The 22,555-nt window shown below is 44.5% G+C and overlaps 1 long non-coding RNA gene across 1 annotated transcript; it reads left to right on the top strand.

Moving 5' to 3' along the window:
* Nucleotides 1-5,276: 5,276 nt before the first annotated feature.
* Nucleotides 5,277-12,782, top strand: LOC137332876 (uncharacterized). The gene is made up of 2 exons (XR_010965756.1): nt 5,277-5,366; nt 10,405-12,782. It is a non-coding gene; the product is annotated as an uncharacterized lncRNA (long non-coding RNA).
* The last annotated feature ends 9,773 nt before the right edge of the window (nt 12,783-22,555 follow it).

Genomic DNA, 22,555 nt, shown 5'->3' with positions numbered 1-22,555 from the left:
TACACAGTTGCTTGCCCTGTTCACACAGGTCCCAGATGCCCTGTAGAGGGCACTGAGCTATTTGGCCCTCAAACTTATGTTAACTTTCAGCGCAAAAGCTCATGGAACGCCAATGGGCACAAGTCCGACGAACGGCGGGCACCGTTTGTTCGCCAATCAGTAAATTCTGGCCCAATGTTTCAGGTACGGTCCCTTTGTCGGAATAATAAGAGGAGCAGCCGAGCTTGGAAGTGACAAAGCCATGAAGGAGGGTTTAAGATAGGGGCGGAGATGGTAATAAGAGAATTTCATTCACCAGTCACTCCAGATTGTTCACACGGGGTGGGGGAGGGGATAATTGGATAATGGCCGTTTTCGGGTGGGGGTAGCGAGATGTGCTAGTATCCTGCACCTGATGGACCCTATACAGGCAGCACGTGAACTTCGTGCTGCCTGCTACTTACCATGATATCTCCGTGCAGCCAGCGTTACCTGCACTGCTGAGAGGCTGCACAGAGAATGAGGAAGTTGGAAATGGGGCGTGCACAGCGCATGTCATCAGCAGCCTGCACATTTCAAATGGCAGGTGCACAGTTCACCAGGAGGAGGGCAAGATGGCCATGAGGATAGCAGGACCGGTGCGAGAGAGGGCTCCACGCTTCTCTGATGATGAACTGGAGGCCCTGGTGGAAGGGGTGGATGAAAGGAGGGTCAACATGCACCCGCAAGGTAGCAGGAGACCCTCCAGACTGCAGTTCCGCAGGCATTGGCAGGCTGTGGCGCAGGAAGTCAACGCCAGGAACATTGCACCACACACGTGGATGCAGTGCCGAAAGAAGTTCAATGATTTGACACGAGTGGTCAAGGTGAGTGAATGCAAGTGTCAAGTGGCACATCCAACCAATCGCACCACTGCTCCACACATCACACCTCCCATCACCCACCCACCAACAAACATTGCCCATCCATCCGCAATGCTGCTCTCGGCATGCTGCATCTCACCCGCACATAGTACCACACTTGCAGGCCTCACAACCACCACTCACAGGTCACACAAACTGGCAGATAATCGACCACGACAGGCACATCACCCACACACCTTGCAGGACACTCACTGACACACTGTCCTCTGTCTTGCAGGAGAAGGTGTCGTATAACACCTGCCAGCAGGAGGGACTTGAGGGTGGACGGGCACGTTTACACGTCCTCATCCCCCTAGAGGAGACGGTGCTGCGGATCATTGGGCAGTCCTTTGTTGCAGCCGTGACAACATGCCGCGCTGGAGGTCCCAGTGAAGGGGTCTCTGCATATCTAATGCTCCTTCTCCTTTTTCACATCTCCCTCCTCCCATAATCTTTTCTGATTCACGTGCTGCACATGCTGTCAGCTCACACGTCTTACTTGCTCCTCTCCCCACTCCACAACTCAACCTGTTTCCCTTTGTCATTGCAGATACCCACGAACACGTGGCGGCACCGTCCAAGGAGGAGGAGGAGGAGGACACTGAAACCACACCTCACTCGATCTGACACTTGCTTCCACCAGCTCAGAGACTGACACTGCGCGTCCTTTAGAGGTCAGGTTAGGGGAGGGATCTGCACGTGGTGAGACACCGAGCACAAGTACGCAGGAGCCGGGGCGGAGGGAACGGATACAACAGGTGCCAGCTCGCCGGAGGGTGAGGTCACTCACTAGTTCTGCTGCAGAGGAGTCAGATGAGGACTTCGATGGGCCAGGCTACAGAAGACACCTGATGGGCGTACACCAACAAATGCTTGGGGCACTGGACAACCTGCCAGAAAGCCTGTGCACAATGAGAAGGGGCATGGAGGAGTCCAGCTCCAACTTGGCACAGGACTTTGCGCAGAGCTTGGAGCCCGTCCTTTCCAATATGGAACGGGTGGTCACCTCCATCAGCACACCTGTGGAACCCACCATGACGCAGTGTCTGATAACTGATGTCACAGCTTCCATTGCAACACAAACATCTGCCATCCAAGGGCTGACTGCTGCATTTGGTGCTCAGACTGCTGCTATCGTGGGTCTGGTGACCACTGTGGAACGGGGCTTCCAGGGCATCACAGCACTCCAGCAATCCGTTCTCCAGCTGATCACCAGGACTGCTGAGGCGCCTCCCCGGGAGGGTGGCATTGGCGCCAAGGCAGTCGGACCTTCTGTCCTCTCTTAGTTTGACAGCCTTCCTGCTCCCACCCCTGCCACTCTGCCAGTGCCCCTGTTGCTGCTTATCGGCCAGCCAGGCCAGACTGCTTCAGCACATGCTGCGATGGTGTAGTCTGAAGCTCTCCCAGCCCAGAGCTGGTCGTGGTCATCCTCAAGGCCATCTACACGCTCCTCCATTGAAGGCCAGCAGTCTCCAACCACCCATGTTCCAGCCACAAGGGAAGCACCTCGTAGGAGCACTAGGATAGGTAAAAGCACATGAACAACAGGCACTAAGGGAATGCACAAGGGTGAATAGTTCTGTTCTGTTTGCACAATTTCATTTATTCATTGATAAATGAGACTTTGAATTTGCATTTGGTGGTGGTTTTTATTTGTGCGATGAAATGTGCAATCAGATGGAGGGCGATTTGATTGTCTTGTGGGAGCGGAAAGGTGAGGAGTGTAGGACTGTTGATGAGTTTGGAGGATGTGGTTCAAATTATTGATAGCGGGCACGGATCAGGCGAGCCGCAGAGCCCTTGCAGACAAGGTGTGTGGTTCCTGTTATACCCTTGCGTCTTCCTCCTGCTCCTCAGCCTCTTCCTCCTCCTCCTCAGCCTCTTCCTCCTCAGCCTCCTCTCCTCCACCTCTGGCTCAGGATCTTCTCCAATCATTGGTGGCAAAGGCTGGTCCCTCATGATGGCGAGGTTGAGCAGCATGCAGCAGACCACCACGAATCTGCCCACCCACTCAGGGGAGTACTGCAGGGTTATTCCAGACCGGTCCACCTAATGGAAACATTGTTTGAGGAAACCTATGTTGTGCTCCATGGTGTTGCATGTGGCACCATGGCTCTCATTATAGGCCTGCTGTGCACGTGTGCGTGGGTTCCTCACCGGTGTCATGAGCCACGGCGTGAGGGGATAGCCCTTGTCACCAAATAGCCAGCTTTTGACCTGTCGAGTCAGGTGAAATATAGCTGGCACGTGGGACTGTCGCATGACGAAGGTGTTGTGACTGCTCCCAGGGTAGCGGGCATCGACCTCCATGATTCAATGCGTGTGGTCGCGCACCAGCTGCACGTTGAGGGAGTGGAAGCCCTTTCGGTTGACGAAGACGGCCGAGTTGATGTGCAGGGCACACAGGGCAATATGCATGCAGTCAATGGCACCCTGCACCATGGGGAAGCCAGCAATGCGAGACAGCCCCAGTGCTCCCTCTTTCTGCTTGTCTCTGTGGAGAGGGAACGTAATGAACCTGTTCCTCATCTGATACGGTGCGTCTGTGACCTCCCTTATGCAGCAGTGCACTGCATACTGCGAGATGTTGCGCATGTCACCAACAGAGGCCTGAAATGATCTTGAGCCGTAGAAATTCAGCGCCATGGTGACCTTCACAGCCACAGGCAATGCTGTCCTCGCCCTGCTCTGAAGCTGCAGTTGTGGCCACACCAGTTGACAGATGTCGGTCATGGCTTCCTTGGTGAACCTCAGGCGTCGGATGCAATCCTCCTCGGTCATGTTGAGGTAAAACAATTGGTCCCGGAAGGCCCTCATTGGGCAGGGCCTCCTGCTCAGTGCCCTGTGCCTCCTCGTCCTCCGTCTCCTCGCAGCTTGACCTGCTATGCGCGGCCTCTCTGCATGCTCCCAGTCGTGCAGAGCCCTAGCAGACCACCCATGGTTGCCAGGAATGTTGTTCAACCACGATCGTAACTTTCCAAACCATAGGGCAGTACCTGCCAAACCTGTAGCAACTCTCAGTAAGAATAGGGAGCTTCAAAAAACACTTCCTACTCTACCAGCAGCCAGAAGCTATAATCCAGCAACTAAGCTTCAACACCTTGGCCCCTGTAAATAGTGCTGGTGGGGGGTCCTCCAGGCACTGTAAGACACGTTCAGATGGTCAGGTTTAAGACTGTCCGTTGAGTTGAACATTAAGATCCAAAATGGTGTCTATCACTTTAAATCAGTGCTGCACACTGATTGCACTCATTTCCTCCCTACTTTATATGCGTCCAGTGTTCGGTATTTGCGAATGTGCTAACTCCTATACCAAGATGGCATCCGGCGCACGTCACGCTGGAAACGTGTTGCGCAGCTAAGACGCCACCTTGGATGTCGGAGAGGCCGTGTCGCGCCGAAACAACAGGCGCTACACGGCCCAATTTAGCGCCCACGATGTATAACTGTGCTGCAATCACAAAACATTTCACTTAAGCTTCCAGAGCACAGAAGCAGACAGAAACATATAAAGTTAAATGTAACAAGAGAAACAAAAAGCTACTTTCATTTACAGCAAAATAGGAATTAGGATAGTACAGTGAATTTGAAGTATGTTTTCCCTGCTAACAATTTTGCACAGTTTTCCTCATTTGCACACTGGCCTCTCTTGATTACATACTGTGAGGTGAGGAAAAGATTTCCTCTGTTTATATTTGCAGCAAAATCATAAAAATGTTTTTTGTACTCATTTGTATGGTTTCACCACAAATAACTGAGAGGGATGTGTCTTAATTGCTGGCTTTACAATATTTCCTCTCCAAACTCAACGCTAAAACCTGCAACCTTCAAAGTGACTGAACAGGATTACAAATGTTCAGCAAACCTCTCCGAGCAGTACAATATCTTGGTCACTTTTCTTTTTATAAAATATAAAGGAAATTTTCATTTCAGTTCCCATGCAGGTTTTGTCATGTTCTAAGCCAGCAGCCTGGTGCTAACTTGACGATACTCTTCTACATTCATGATGTGGAGATGCCGGTGATGGACTGGGGTTGACAATTGTAAACAATTTTACAACACCAAGTTATAGTCCAGCAATTTTATTTTAAATTCACAAGCTTTCGGAGACTTCCTCCTTCCTCAGGTAAATGAATTTAAAATAAAATTGCTGGACTATAACTTGGTGTTTTAAAATTGTTTACAACTTCTACATTCAGTTCACATAGTCAAGTGAAAAGAGAAAGAATGCCAGTTAGTTTCACTGGTGTAAAAAAAAACAGGGAGGCCAGGATTGGCAGCGAATGGGGGAAGTCAGCCAGCATTCCATGTTTTGCAAGAGGAAATGATGGTAACCATAATACGGGCTGATGACATCAGTACTGGCTCAGAGCATATAAAAATGAATACATTAGAAAATCCTTCACAGACGCTGAAAACTCACTGTTATGAAACAATGGATCACCTTAACAACCTGTGTGAAACATGTTCTCAGAAACAGAAATTGTAAGTGTTTATTGCTTTCTCTTTCCATCAGTATTGTGTTAGCTCTGATTTTTCAGTTTGTCTCGACTCCTTTTAAGTCCAAAATTTGTTTTGCAACAGCTTTCCAATTATCACAGACTTAGTTAGCAATAGTTTTAAATTGAAATAACATTGTATTATATTTTAATCACAGAAAATTCAACGTCATTTTGCCAACAGCCCAAAGTGGGTAATATCCATCATCAGCTCACTGAAGTTCTTAAAGTGAAGACTGATCTCTAATGAACTGGAGTTTGCTGTCAGCTCGTGAAGTAGTCTCAATGATACAGAAAGTGAATTACACGACATATGCTTTTGTTATGGTGAAGTTTGCAAGGTTTCTCACCAATCATTCAGGAGTATATCTGTGCGAAAGAGTGAGTGTGTGTTTGTTTATGTGCGTGTGTGAGTGAGAGTGTGTGAATGAGTGAGACTGTGTCAGTTAGTGTGTGTGAGTGTGTGAGACTGAGAGTGTGTGTCTGACAGTGTGTGTCTGAGAATGTATGTGTGACAGTGTGTGCGAGAGTGTGAAAGATTGTGCGTGTGAGTGTGTGTGAAAGAGAGATTGTGTGAGAGAGTGTGCATGAGAGAGAGTGTGTGAGAGAGTGTGCGTGAGAAAGTGTGTGAGAGAGTATATGTGAGAGAGAGTGTGTGAGAGAGTATGTGTGAGAGAGAGAGACTATGTGAGTGCATGTGAGAGAGTTTTGAGAGAGAGAGTATGTGTGTGAGAGAGTGTGTGAGTGAAGACATGTGTGTGAGTGTGTGTGAGATAGAGAGTGTGTGAGAGAGTATGTGTGAAAGAGTGTGTGTGAGAGTGTGTGTGAGATAGAGTGTGTGAGAGAGTATGTGTGAAAGAGTGTGTGTGAGAGTGTGTGTGAGATAGAGTGTGTGAGAAAGGTGTGAGAGAGAGAGTATGTGTGAGAGATTGTGTGTGTGACAGAGTGTGTGTGTGAGTGAGAGTGTGTCAGAGTGAGTGTATGTGTCAGAGTGAGTGAGTCTATGTGTGTGGCAGTATGCGTGTGAGAATGAGTGAGGGTATGTGAGTGTGTGCACGTGAGTGTGAGGCATGGGAGCAGTAGGTTGGTCTAGAACTGAGATGAATGTACAGCTTGTACTAACGGGCAGTAACATACCACATTCTCAAAGCAGAGTGGCATTCCTGCAGCAAGCGCAGGAACCAACACCTCATTCATTTTACTGACACAAGACACAAATATTGGGGAATGCATTTAAAACTAGTAATATTCAAAGAAACCGTTGCAGTGTAAAATTGTACCATTGGTTTGCTTCAATGCCATTAGTGTTTGAAAAGCTTTACAGCTGATTTCTTTGGCACCCGTCCAAATAAATAGGAAACTGCACACTAATATTATCCCGTTTCTGTCTTCTCACCAACTTAACTGCTCCTTAAGTTACTCTGTAAATATCACTGTACCAACTTGTGCAATTATTACATTGGCTTATCCACAAACAGTGCCAGAGTCACACACACACACACACACACACACACGACTAAAGAGGAGAATAATGGTGTCAGTGTTTCGTTGGGAGTTGGTGCAGTTGAAGCTGACAGTCTGGAATTGTTAGCATCACACCCATGATGAGACACCGCACTTTGACAAAGGCATCCATCACACTTAGCCAGAAACGTGGTGATATGGGAGCACCAGTCAGAAGTTACACCCAAGAAAACCAGGCAGTTTAACCATTACATTACCAGGCAGATTATAAACCACTCCATGCTGTAACTTCATCCGAATTTAAGCACAAACCCAGTCTACGCACGCAAACAGAGTTTCCTCCAATGTTACAGAGGCAGACGGGGAGCAGCCCCAATCTTATAACTATTCAAACATGCTTATTTTGATTATTAAGTGAAACACTTTTTGTACTGTTCATATTCACTCCCTACCTTACTAAATTAAATACATGACTGTGTTCCAATTGGCTATAACTATAAGGTAATAATTTTAATTAAATTACTAAAAAGTTGATTAATTCAAATGATTGGATAATTCAAATCTCTTATCTTTTAGTAGACTGTATTCTTTTTCTTCACTTTGATTTGCAGCAGAAAGTGGAGTGAATAACTTTCCTCATTACAGTTCCAAATAACATGCTTGAGCCTGATTATTAAAGAAAGTTATTTCTGATCAAACTCCAATGAAAACAGAGTTGATCAGTTATGGTATTCTGACTCCTGCACAGCTAGTGAAAAAAAAAGCAGAAGACTGTCAAAGTGTTAATTTCCAACACTGGGATTACAATCCACCATTGTACCACCAGATTATCTCTACAGCATTGGGAGCTCTATTTCCTTCTTGCACTGTTAGCATTATTAGAAGCTCAAAAAAGGGTACTCACATGAACCCTATCAACTTATTGAAACTTTGCTCTTGCTAACTTTACAGAACTTAGATCTATTAATAACTAACAGGGATATTAGTGTGATGGGCCATGTTTGTAAAGAGAAGGTGATACTGAATTTTATTTTCCTTCATTCTGCTCTGGTCTTTACTTTCTGCAGATGGGAACTGTGTTACCCAACCACACCTCCCTTCTTAACACACCCTCCCAAAATGGAGCTGTAACTTTTGCAAGAGTTGTGAAACGTGGGTTGAGTTTGTATTACCCGAGGACTCTCGGCCTCCATTGGGCTCGAACTGATCAGCTCACATCTGGAAAGTGAAAATCATTTTCAACCACTTGAATATAATAGTTACACATTTAACTCCATGTTTTTTCAGTACGAGAGAGCATTTCTTACACTTTTACTGGAATGGCTTGAGTTTGTAATATTGAAATATTTATAAATAAATTTCAATGCTTACATATTATTTCAAGACTGAAAAGAGGCACAAGTGGATTGGAACCCCTCCCCCCCCCTCCACCCCAGATACATTGTACAAAGTCCCATGGACCCTTAGAATCAGCTCTATCTAAAAACAGACTTGAACTTTGCAAGTTATGCCCAGCAGGAACCCTACAGAGTATAGAGGTGTGCCTCAAGAACACTCTCTTGGATTCATCCTTTACTGCTGGACAATGAATGCCCCTTACTATCAAGTGAGAGAGACATTTTAAACTTGAGAGGTTTATCATCTGAACCCTAGGGTTGGAATGGATGTTTCCTGGTGCTGGCTGAGAAAGAAAAGAAAGAAAGATTTGCATTTATATAGCGACACTCACAAGCTCAGGACATCCCAAAGCGCTATACAACCAATGAAGTACTTTTGAAGTGTAGTTACTGTTGTGACGTAGGAAACGTGGCAGCCAATTTGCGCACAGCAAGGTCTCACAAACAGAAATGTGATAACGACCAGATTATCTGTTTTAGTGATGTTGGTTGAGGAATAAATATTGGCTAGAACACTGAGGAGAACTCCCCAGCTCCTCTTAGAAATAGTGACATGGAATCTTTTACATCCAACTGAGAGGTCACACTGGGCCTTGGTTTAACGTCTCATCTGAAAGACGGCACCTCCGACACTGAAGCACTTCCTCAGTACTGCACTGGAGTGTCAGCCTAGATTTTGTGCTCAGGTTTCTGGAGTGGGACTTGAACCCACAACTTTCAAATTCGAAGGAAGTGACTAGTGGTGTCCCACAAGGATCAGTGCTGGGGCCTCAACTATTAACTATATTTATTAATGACTTAGATAACACAGTAGACAGCCAAATAACTAAGTTTTCTGATGACACAAAGGTTGGTGACATAGTAAGTAGTGTAGACAGAAGCATAAAATTACAAAGAGACATTGAGAGATTAGGTGAGTGGGGAAAACTGTGGCAGATGGATTTCATCCCAGGGAAGTGTGAGGTCATCCATTTTGGACCAAAAAAGGACAGATCCGAGTATTTTTTAAATGTTGAAAAGCTAGGAACGGTGGAAGTCCAAAGAGATTGAGGGGTCCATGTACACAGATCACTAAAATGTAGTAGTCAGGTACAAAAAATAATCAAAAAGGCTAATGGAATGTTAGCCTTTATAACTAAAGGGTAGAATACAAAGGGGACAAAGTTTTGCTACAGCCATACAAAGCCCTGGTTAGACCACATCTGGAGTACTGTGTACAGTTCAGGGCACCACACCAAGGATGCATTGGCCTTGGAAGGAGTGCAGCACAGGTTCATCAGAATGTTACCAGGGCTCCAAGGGTTAGATTATGAGGAGAGATTACATAAACTAGGCTTGTATTCCCTTTAATATACCATCTTAAGGGGTGATTTGATTGAGGTTTTTAGGATTTTGAAAGGAATTGATAGGGTAGATAGAGAGAAGCTTTTTCCACTGATAGGGGATTCTAGGATAAGGGGACATAACTTTAAAATCAGAGCCAGGCCATTAGGAAACACTTCTTCATGCAAAAGAAGTGTGGAACTCTCTCCCACAAAAAGCATTAGATGCTAGCTCAATTAATCATTTTAAATCTGAGATCGATAGATTTTTTTCTAGCCAAGGGTATTGAGGGATATGGTGCCAAGACTAAATGGAGTTAGTGTACAGATAAGCCATGACCTCATTGAATGGCGGAGCATGCTTGAGGGCCTTGTCCTGCTCATATGTTCCTGTGTTCTGACTCAGAGGCGAGTGCTACCACTGAGCCACAGCTGACACCAGGAACACAACACTGCAGGGTCTAAGACAGAAGGGATTAAATGGTTTGATGACATAGGACTTGATGGCTTCATGGATGATGTAACAAAACCTGCAGGTCTAATTTCTTTGTCAAAATACAGGCAATTTCACTGACTTGAGTACATTACATAAATCTCCTGGTCTCTTCATAAACTTGGAGAAATCTTTTGGCGCAATAGCCCTGAAAAGCTGTTGCGAATTCTATAATGTGAGGTGATGTCATGATTGATCTCTTCGTAGCCTCTTCTGCCTAGGGCTGCAGAACAACAGGGGATGTGATGTTCTTGGGAAAAATTGCTATCGAGTTTAGAGCTGATAAACATTGTCATCTTAAATCTAAAATCGCTTTGAGAAGAAATTAACTTCTTTTCTCTCTCACAGAACCTCAATACGGCCAAAGGGTCCCCAGGACACGGATTACCTGCCTGTCCTGAAGAGGTACCTGATTCTGAAATACTTTCAGTACTTGATCCTGCCTTCTACAAATGTTGTGGTATTGGCTGCGGGAGCCTATGGAACATTCTACGTCTCAGTCTTGCTCTTGTCTCAGGCTGTGTCCAGGAAGTGCACTTCAGTCTTCATTTCTCACCTGGCAGCAGCAGATGCGATGCTTGTGCCTGCCATCTTGGTCAAGGTTTGTCATCAAGTGACTGATGTCAAACTCACATCCGACGATTTCGTCAGTGGCCTTATTCACAATTTCCTGGCAGCAAATGCCCATGTCAGTTCTCTAATGTTAAGCTGCATCAGCCTGGAAGCTTTTCTCATAACTCAATTCCCTGTGCAGTCACGTTACATGAGGACCGTAAGACATGCTAGAATGACTTGCACGCTTGTCTGGATTGCCGTGCTCACAGAATGTATTATTTTACAAACTGAATACGTCACTAGTTATGACATTGTTGCTTTAGGCTTTGAGAAAACTCCTCTCTCAGGGTTCTTCCGTTATTTTCTGCTGATAGCTCCTGTTGTTAGAATACTGTTTGACACTCTAGTCATCTGCTTCAGGTTTATTAATGTATTCTTTTACTACAAAGTTTACATCACCAAGTCCTATTCTAGGCATTTCTCAAATAGACTAGGCCCCTGTACTTAACATGCAAGACTACCTTGCTGTATTAATTTAAAAGATTGTAATTTATTCAGTATTTTATTTTGAAATACAGCTAATGAAATATTTATAATTATATATTTATTACTTGACGACGTACATCTGAAAATTGAACGGATGAAACCCATGACTGCAGATACTTTGTCAATGTCTAATGTTTCCGTGATGCATTCCCCAATGACTTCACTGCTGAATCAGCCTGGAAGGAATGTGAGCAAGATCTCGCCAACAGTGATTCAGAGCAGGACCAACCTTTAGAAGTCAGTTGGAATGAATTAGTGCTTCCAAGCATAAAAAACGTCACTGTATTCTTAGTCTAGACTGGCAGGTCAAAAGGAGTATTGCAGGTTTTGGACAAATTCCAGACAGTCATCAGTCACATAATATTTTTTTAACTGAAGTGGAAGACTGGAGGTTTTGCATACTGCTATGGATTGTGGAATCAGTTAAAGCTGCATCAATATCTGACGCAGTCGATTTAGGAGTTTCAAAGCCTCTTCAGAAGTTAAAAACTTTTTTTTAGTCCCTTTATTGTGATGATAAACAGATCACATTTATTGATGCATCAAAATGTTATTGTATATATTCATATTAAACATGGCATAAAATCTCATGGATCAGTTTCACCCTCACATGGACTTTTAATCCTCTGCCAGCATTAGGTGTGCAGGAAATCCACGCGATTTATTGATTTTACCAGCTAGGTGATACCGAAATCACAGGCATAACTTTTACATTAGTACAATAAATACACTAGATTCTATTATGATAGCTGAAAGAAATTAATTCCTGTGGCACAGAGTTCTGGCTTGTGCTCACTATTACATGTGCCGTACATTCTCAATCGCAGCCAAGCCTTCGAGCAGCCTGCTGCCACTTGTTAATGAGCTTTCACTGTTCCCTTGGGAGAATTAATTAGACAGCAGAGCAGCTAAAATCTTTGGTAGAGTATGTGTTCCAGTACATGTTCCAGTGTTGATTTTGCTGCAATTATTTCATAACTGGTTCTCCACAGATAGGGATGGAAAGCTAGAAAACAAGTCAATTCCAGTCACTCCTGTGTACCTTCGCAGATCGCTAACAAAGAGGCACCTGGGAGGGGGGTCATTTGTCTCCCCGTTCTCTCAACTAGAAAATGATATCATGTAAAAGGAACAAAATAAAACAGAAGAACTAAAACAAAATCCATTTAGGCCTTGTGAGTAAAATGTGAAACAAAATCATTCAATAAAATTAAAGTAACAATTGAATGTACTGCACAAGTAATTCAGAGGCCTGGACTAATTATCCAGGGATGGTGAGATCAAATCCCACCATAGCACCTTGAGAATTTGAACTAAGTTTGAAAGAAATCTGGAAATAAAATGCTGGTATCGGTATAATTGACCAAGAAACTGTCCGGTTGTTGTAAAAACCCAACTGGTTCATTAGGGAAGGAAGCCTGCTGTCCTTAGCCGGTCCGGCCTATATGTGACTCCAACCCACACCAACATGGTTGACTCTTAACTGTCATCTGAAGTGGCCTAACAAGCCAATTGGTTGTATCAACTTGGAATGGGCAATAAATGCTGGGCTTACCGGCGATGCCCACATCCTGCGAATGAATTAAAAAATTGTCATGCTTAGAAAAATAAATGTATTAAATGTATTGGTTTTAAGTCATTGGGCGACAATCACTCTTGGTTGGATAGTGACCTAAAGCTGAGAGCACAAAGGTTTACAAATGACATTAAATAGCTGAATAAATGTGATTTGCCCCTTTATAATTAGCTAGATTCATATTTTTATTTGTGTTTACAGTAGTATTTTGTTATCGTGAACAATCCCTGCACCTCTTCCTATCCAGCCACCTCTCTCACCATAGCCCTTGACTAAAGGTAGTTGGGGGATTCCCAATGTGTGATGCCTTCCAAATCAATACAATTTAATGGATTCTATGTATTCTATCCCTGCAAAGTACTGTGAAAACTGTGCAGGCCCAACCAGTTCTGACCTAAAATGGCAATAAGGAGCCATTTACATCATAGGATCCAGGTTTCCGTATTAGAAGGGGTCTATCGCCTGAAACAGGCCGAGCGCTTTGGACAACCGGCAGTAGGCTCTTTTCAAAATGGAGCCAACCGCACCGCCGGTGTTAAGGGGGTTGTAAGGCTATCGACCCCATTTTGAGGTCATTAACAACCTGTTAACACCAGGTGAAGGCAGTCAAAATCGAAAGTAACCTGGGACGTGTGTCCTGAGCAAACGATGGACCTGCTTATCGCCTCTGGACAACACATATGATTTGGGCTACATATTCAGCCCATGCCACAAGGTGAAAATTAGTCACACCAGATATTTTCGTAATAGGCTAAGCTCCAAACAGATTTATTCACAGATGGAACCACTAAAAGAAGGAAACAGTTACAGGCCATTTGTTGAAGTCGGTTCAACTAACACAGCAGCTTTAAAGCAATGTATAAAAAGGCTTAACAGACACAGATAACTGAGCTTACTTTGATTAGTTTTTGTTGCAGATCTGTACTGCCTAATCTTTCTCAGAATCCTGTAAGCTTTTCTAGTAATAGGCCTGTGCCTTGTCTCAGGGCGTTGCAGCGAAATCAAAACTATAACTAATTGGTACATCAAAAGTGTCCTGATTCTTAAATCCACAACACCCTTTGAAATACAGCCCATCCTGTGAAAAGTCAATCCATGCGAGAAAGGTAGCTTGCTTTGACAATGAGCAGCAAACCCTATAATACAAAAGCATGTCAATGGCCATTTATGTTGTCTATACTAGAGCTACCCTGAGTACTTTGCCGGGTGATGGAGTGACACATTCGGGTGTGCCGTAGATACCTTCTCAGGTTTAGTGGTGTCAGTCGCTCCCATAAGTGTTCTGAGCATCTTATTTTCAAGGGAGTTGACTTACACTGTCTTATATCTATTTCTGTGACACAGTCCGTAGCAAGTAGATCCCTTGTGAGTGAGACTGGATATTAATGTCTTTCGCACATATACTTTAATCTCTCAAACATTTACTGGGGTGAGGCTTGAAATGAATCATTAAGCTGTTTTATTTCACAATTAATGAAAATACAGAAAATCAGTTATAAACAGATTCACTTAGGTTAAACAGTACTTCTTATCTTCACAAAATAAAGAACATGCAACACTTCCCCGCATCAGAGGGTCATCTTGCTTGATTTAATGGATCCTTTTACATTTCTGATTTCCTAAGCCTGCCTAAATCCTTCTAAATGTTTAAAGGCCTAAATGCCCTTTGCAGCCCATTTCAAACAGTTTATCTGCCTCTTTATAGCCAATCATCTCAGTCTGGGGCTGAGATGATTGGCCTCCAACAACCACTGCCATCATTCTTTGTGCTAGGTATGATTCCAGTCACTGGAGAGTTTTCCCCCTGATTCCCATTGACTTCATTTCTACTAGGGCTCCTTGGTGCTACACTCGGTCAAATGCTGCCTTGATGTCAAGGGCAGTCACCCTCACCTTACCTCTGGAATTCAGCTCTTTTGTCCATGTTTGGACCAAGGCTGTAATGAGGTCTGGAGCCGAGTGGTTCTGGCGGAACCCAAACTGAGCATCGGTGAGCAGGTTATTGGTGAGTAAGTGCTGCTTGACAGTGCTGTCGATGACACCTTCCATCACTTTGCTGATGATTGGATTTGTCCTGCTTTTTGTGGACAGGACATACCTGGGCAATTTTCCACATTGTCGGGTAGATGCCAGTGTTGTAGCTGTACTAGAACAGTTTGGCTAGAGGTGTGGCTAATTCTGGAGCACAAGACTTCAGCACTACAGCTGGGATGTTGTCGGGGACCATAGCCTTTGCTGTATCCAGTGCACTCAGCCATTTCTTGATATCACATGGAGTGAATCGAATTGGCTGAAGACTGGCTCCTGTGATGGTGGGGATATCGGGAGGAGGCCGAGATGGATCATCCACTCGGCACTTCTGGCTGACGATGGTTGCAAATGCTTCAGCCCTGTCTTTTGCACTCACGCGCTGGAGTCTGCCATCATTGAGGATGGGGATGTTCAAAGAGCCTCCTCCTCCCGTTAGTTGTTTAATTGTCCACCACCATTCACAACTGGATATGGCAGGACTGCAGAGCTTTGATCTGATCCGTTGGTGTGGAATCGCTTAGCTCTGTCTATAGCATGCTGCTTCTGCTGTTTAGCATGCTTGTAGTCCTGTGTTGTAGCTTCACCTCATTTTTAGGTACGCCTGGTGCTGCTCCTGGCATGCTCTTCTACAGTCCTCATTGAGCCAGGGTTGATCCCCTGGCTTGTTGGTAATGGTAGAGTGGGGAATATTCCGGGCCATGAGGTTACAGATTGTGCTGGAATACAGTTCTGCTGCTGCTGATGGCCCACAGCGCCTCATGGATGCCCAGTTTTGAGCTGCTAGATCTGTTCTGAATCTATCCCATTTAGCACGGTGATAGTGCCACACAACAGTTTGGATGGTATCCTCAGTGTGAAGACGGGACTTCGTCTCCACAAGGACTGTGCGGTGGTCACTCCTACCAATACTGTCATGGACAGATGCATCTGTGACTGGTAGAATGGTGAGGACGAGGTCAAGTACGTATCTCCCTTGTGTTGGTTCACTCACCACCTGTTGCAGGCCCAGTCTGGCAGCTATGTCCTTCAGGACTCGGCCAGCTCGGTCAGTAGTGGTGCTACCGAGCCACTCTTGGCGATGGACATTGAAGTCCCCACCCAGAGTACATTCTGTGCCCTTCCTACTCTCAGTACTTCCTCCAAGTGGTGCTCAACATGGAGGAGGACTGATTCATCAGCTGAAGGAGGGCAGTAGGTGGTAAGCAGCAGGAGATTTCCTTGCCCATGTTTGACCTGATGTCATGAGATTTCATGGAATCCGGAGTCAATGTTGAGGACTCCCAGAGCCACTCCCTCATGACTGTATATCATTGCATTGCCACCTCTGGTGGGTCTGTCCTGCTGGTGGGACAGGACATACCCAGGGATGGTGATGGAAGAGTCTGGGACATTGGCTGAAAGGTATGATTCTATGAGTATGGCTATGTCAGGCTGTTGCTTGACTAGTCTGTGGGACAGCTCTCCCAATTTTGGCACAAGTCCCAAGATGTTAGTGAGGAGGACTTTTCAGGGTCGACTGGGCTTGGTTTGCCTTTGTTGTGTCTGGTGCCTAGTGGTCCGATGCTAGGTGGCCCATCCAGTTTTATTCTTATTATGACTTTCTGTAGCGAGATTGTACAACTGAGTGGCTTGCTCGGCTATTTCAGAGGGCGATTAAGAATCAACCACATTCTTGTGTGTCGGGAGTCACATATAGGCCAGACCGGGTAAGGACGGCAGGTTTCCTTCCCTAAAAGGGCATTAGCGAACCAGATGGGTTTATACGACAATCCGGTAGTTTCATTTTATTTAATTAATTGAATTTAAATTCCCCAGCTGCCGTGGCGGGATTTTAACTCATGACTCTTGGATTATTAGTCCAGCATCTAGGATTACTAGTCCAGTAACAGAACCACAATCCTACCGTACCCTAAGGCACAGGTAGTAAGTTTCCTGCCCTGCATAGATTATCCAGCTCTGCTCACACATGCAATGAGCTATTACGACCTGTACAAGAACATTTAGGAACAGGAAAAGGTCATTAGGACCAGCAAGTTTGTTCCTTTTAAATCAAACTAAGTGCCACTTCTCATCATACCCCCCCCCCAATCTTTTCATACATTTAGTTCCCTCTTGAACCCAGCAACCAGCCAAAAAAATTGGTTACTACCAGGCGTGTTGTTCCAGCTCCAACTGATAGCTGAGGCTACACAGACGAAAATCCATTTCAGGAAGAAACAGAAAATATGACAGAAGCCTCTCATTTCAGAGCCATGTCTTCAATAACACACCAAGTACAGATAATTAATTGATAGATAGATTAAAACTAAGCTGCATTCATGGATCCGATTCCATTTCGAGACCCATTTTCTCCTAGATTTCCGTATTACAAGCAGAGATGTGAAAGGCCTTGTAAAGGTAACTATTTAACAAGAAACACAAAACAATCTTTGTACAGCACATTTTTTTAATATATGCATGCTGGATTTATTAGCACCTCTGTCTCTTAGCTACCATTTACCAAGGTAAATGTTCCTCCTTTCACTGAAGTAGAGTATGGAACTTAACTTTAAAGCACCTCATATAGAAAGACCCTTTCCAGACCAAATCCCCTCAACTCAAGTTAATTTTCAGGCTAATGATAGAGGCAAAAGGTCCCGAGAGCTGAGCCATCAGCTAGCATTACTCTCGCAGCTCAGCAGACGGCTCACAGCTATGTCTAGTCTCTGTAATCAAACAAGATTCAGACAGAAGTTGGGTATGGAGGCATCATGCATGCTTTGACAAGGTGGGGAATGATTTTTACATCTGTCCTGCTTTAGTAAATAAAGGGCTTTACAAATATTTTCCAAATGCGTTACCTGGAGTCATTTCTCTTTATTGGAAAATATGAATTACTATACTCCAATTTATTCTGGCATCTGACTCATAAGGTCTTCAAGGAAGCTATACAAGGGGGACAGTAGGAGACTTTTGTCATCACAATACCAATACATCACAATGCTCCCTGTATGTGATTACTCACAGTCAGAGGATGAGCTGTCATAGTGTTTTGGATCATTCCTGTAAGCAAATTTAACCACTAAATATTTAGTTGAATGATGGTGTGACTCGAGGATCATACCTAGAACCCTTGTTGCCTATACTGTTTACTGTATTCTTGCAAGTGCTGCCTTTGCAGAAGGCAGACTAAAAAGCACTCTAGCGAGATGAGGCACCATTGTAAACCAACAAAGTGGTTTATTTTACATAAAATACATGAATGAGCATAATACCATTTTCACAACGAGATCCATCAATTTCCTATCTCTTCTTATTCCATGAAAATAAAGAAGCACACTCTATAAATGCTCTAGGTAAAACCCATTTTAAAGCTAGCTATGCTCAAGCTAACTGATGCTGTATTTTTGTTACAAGTTGCTGGGTTCACTCTACCATTCTGGTGTTTCTTTGAGGGAGAGATAGACACACAGAGAGAAGTCATCCCCTAAAGAGTGTGAAATCAGGTGGAAGGGGTCGGCCCAATGAACTATCGAAGTTGCTATTGTGATTGAAATGCCACTTCTTTGATTTGGGAGCCCAGGACACTGGAGTCATTGAGTGGACCAACATCTGGACAATTAAGTTTTCTTAAGAAACCATTTCATATTAAACTTGAGACAGCATCCAACGATCCCCTTTGTTTACTAATCAATATTAAGTTAGTAGGGCAGTCTGGATTCTGGTAGGATATAATGTGGCATGGTCTTGGGAGTTAGCCTTTTATAAGCTGAATTTAATTGTAACAGTAATATCAGACATTAAAGGATCCAATGCAGAAATACAGATAAAACCTAAAATACTTTAACTGTTTTATAACAAGAGCGGCATTAGAAGCAAAGCGTGGTGGGTAAAGTGTGGCATGAATTAAGTGTAACACCTAGAGGAAGTGCACACTGTAAGTAAGGACATACACACACACATTTTACACTATGAATGATGAAATGTGTTTAGCCAATAGTTCCAGAATGATGAAGTCCACCAATGATTTACTTCTCTTTGAGCATTGCTTACTGTTAGCATATGGGTAAGAAAGGCACTAGCTGCTTATCTTCCTTCCTCTAATCAGAGGCAACTGTATTTAACTGTGTTTGCTGCTACGGCTCTTTGTACAATATAGTAATATGTATCAACTATAGATATTACAGCCAAGAATATAAAAATAAATGTGATTCGCATAGCTGGATTTTTAGCCACAGACTGTGGTGCAATTATCAAATGACACTCCCAATAAAGCACAGAAGGAGGCCATTCGACCCATCATGCTTATGCCGGCTCTTTGGTAGAGCTATCCAATTAGTCCCACTCCCCTGCTCTTTCCCCATAGCCCTGTAAATTTTTACCCTTCAAGTATTTATCCAATTCCCACTTGAAAGTTACTATTGATTCAGCTTCCACCACCCTTTCAGGCAGTGTATTCTAGATCATAACAACTCACTGTGTAAAAAAAGTTTCCTTATGTCGTCCCTGGTTCTTTTGTCATTCACTTTAAATCTGTGTCCTCTGGCTACCGGCCCTTCTGCCACTGGAAACAGTTTCTCCTTATTTACTCTATCAAAACCGTTCATGATTTTGAACACCTCTATTAAATCTCCTCTTAACTTTCTCTGTTCTAAGAAGAACAACCCCAGCTTCTCCAGTTTCTCCATATAACTGAAGTCCCCCATCTCTGGTACCATTCTGGTAAATCTCTTCTGCACTCTCTCTAAGGCCTTGACATCTTTCCTAATGTGTGGTGCCCAGAATTGAACACAATACTCCAGCTGAGGCCTAACCAGTGTTTTATAAACTTCCTTGCTTTTGAACTATATCTCTATTAATACGTCTAATTATATGTTTTTTTAACAGCCTTCTCAACTTGTCCTGCCACCTTCAAAGATTTGTGTACATACATCCCCAGGTCTCTCTGTTCCTGTACCTCCTTTAAAATTGTACCATTTAGTTTATATTGCCTCTCCTCATTCTTCCTACCAAAATGTATCACTTCACATTGCATTAAATTTCATCTGTCATGTGCCTGCCCACTTCACCAGTCTGTCTATGTCCTCCTGAAGTCTGTTACTATCTTCCACATAGATTACTACATTTCTGAGTTTCGTATCATCTGCAAACTTTGAAATTATACCCTGGATACCCAAGTCCAGGTCATTAATATATACCAAACACTTAATCATAGTATCTCTTTCCAGCTCAAATTGGGAGGCAAAGGGAGACTTAGATTTCTTATGCACATAAATGTAAAAGTGATATCCAAATCTCATATATATTGCCTACAAAGGCACACATGAAACCTCCTTTATAAGGCTGTGTTCAGAGCTACACTAAAAATGGATATAGAAAGAACCTTGTAAAGAATATTTGGGTAGGCTCTTGATTAATAAGGGAGACAAACAATGTTTGCTAAGTCAGAGATCACAGAACATTAATGATCTCTCTTTTGGCATATGTTTATCGTAAACATGATTTCATTATATAGGCACTGAATGCCAGGAAAGTTAGCAATGTTCTCAAAAGGACCAAGTCTCAAAAGAGATGTAGCTAAGAACCGAATCATAAAATACCTGTGTCAAAATTGCCTACATAATGATACAAATGACAAATTTCTTGGTGTTACGAGCATCAGTTTCCAACACTTGTTCTTTAGTTCTCTAATGCTGACTTTTTCTTTATTCGTTCATGGGATGTGGGCATCGCTGGCAAGGCCAGCATTTATTGCCCATCCTAATTGCCCTTGAGAAGGTGGTGGTGAGCCGCCTTCTTGAACCGCTGCAGTCCGTGTGGTGAAGGTTCTCCCACAGTGCTGTTAGGAAGGGAGTTCCAGGATTTTGATCCAGCGACGATGAAGAAATGGCGATATATTTCCAAGTCGGGATGGTGTGTGATTTTGAGAGGAACGTGCAGGTGGTGGTGTTCCCATGTTCCTGCTACTCTTGTCCTTCTAGATGGTAGAGGTCGTGGGTTTGGGAGGTGCTGTCGAAGAAGCCTTGGCGAATTGCTGCAGTGCATCCTGTAGTTGGTACACACTGAAGCCATGGTGCACCGGTGGTGGAGGGAGTGAATGTTTAAGGTAGTGGATGGGGTGCTAATTAAGCAGGCTGCTTTGTCCTGGATGGTGTCGAGCTTCTTGAGTGTTGTTGGAGCAACACTCATCCAGGCAGGAGGAGAGTATTCCATCACACTTCTGACTTGTGCCTTGTAGATGGTGGAAAGGCTTTGGGGAGTCAGCAGGTGAGTCACTCACCACAGAATACCCAGCCTCTGACCTGCTCTTGTAGCCACAGTATTTATATGGCTGGTCCAGTTAAGTTTCTCATCAATGGTGACCCCCAGGATGTTAATGGTGGGGGATTCGGTGATGTTAATGCTACTGAATGTCAACGGAAGTTGGTTAGACTCCCTCTTGTTGGAGATGGTCATTGCCTGGCACTTGTCTAGCGCAAATGTTACTTGCCCCTTATCAGTCCAAGCCTGGATGTTGTCCAGGTCTTGCTGCATGCGGGCTCAGACTGCTTCATTATCTGAGGGGTTGCGAATGGAACTGAACACTGTTCAATCATCAGCGAACATCCCCACTTTTGACTTTATGATGGAGGGAAGGTCATTGATGAAGCAGCTGAAGATGGTTGGGCCTAGGACACCGCCCTGAGGAACTCCTGCAGCAATGTCCTGGGGCTGAGATCATTGGCCTCCAACAACCACTACCATCTTCCTTTGTGCTAGGTATGATTCGAGCCACTGGAGGGTTTTCCCCCATTTTCCCATTGACTTCAATTTTACGAGGGCTCCTTGGTGCCACACTCGGTCAAATGCTGCCGTGATGTCAAGAGCAGTCACTCTCACCTCACGTCTGGAATTCAGCTCTTTTATCCATGTTTGGATCAGGGCTGTAATAAGGTCTGGAGCGGAGTGGTCCTGGCGGAAGCAAAACTGACAATCGGTGAGCAGGTTATTGGTGAGTAAGTGCCGCTTGATAGCACTGTCGACGACACCTTCCGTCACTTTGCTGATGATTGAGAGTAGGCTGATGGGGCGGTAGTTGGCCAGATTGGATTTGTCCTGCTTTTTGTGGACAGGACATACCTGGGCAATTTTCCACTTTGTCGGGTAGATGCCAGTGTTGTAGCTGTACTGGAACAGCTTGGCTAGAGGCGCGGTTAGTTCTGGAGCACAAGTCTTCAGCACTACAGCCGGGCTGTTGTTGAGGCCCTTCGTCTTTGCTGTATTCAGTGCACTCTGCCGTTTCTGTGGCTTCGGTGATGGTGGGGATCTCAGGAGGAGGCCGAGGTGGATCATCCACTCGGCACTTCTGGCTTCCTGTGCGTCCTCCTGCTCCACCCCACTCCCCCCTCAAGGTTCTCCCTCTACGTGACCATCAATAGCAGAGCATTTAGTTGCCTCAGAACTCTGTTCTTAAGTCTTTCTGCCTTGGCACTTCAGATTTTGGCCATTCTCCTGCCCAAGCTTCTACGTTTATATGTGCGGAACCTCCATCGACAGGGGAGTTAAAGCAATGGACACAAAAATGATGAGACAAAATAAGTATTCCATTTTTCAAAAAATGTAGACTGTGTGCACACCAATTTGTGTAGGGCCGTGGAGGAGTTAATGTACCAACAATGGTAAGTAAAACTGCTACATTACCCATTGAGAGAGAGTAAAATGGAAGGACTTGGGGAGCTCAAGTTGCTAGTGGTCTCACTTCGTTAGTTGCTGTTGGCTTTGCCTTGCCTGCTTTCCCAGCATGAACCATGTGGTGACACAGTCTTGTGTGGC

Source organism: Heptranchias perlo, chromosome 15 (genome assembly GCF_035084215.1).
Source record: "Heptranchias perlo isolate sHepPer1 chromosome 15, sHepPer1.hap1, whole genome shotgun sequence".
Lineage (NCBI taxonomy): Eukaryota > Metazoa > Chordata > Chondrichthyes > Hexanchiformes > Hexanchidae > Heptranchias > Heptranchias perlo.
This window is presented reverse-complemented; position numbering and strand designations above follow the sequence as displayed.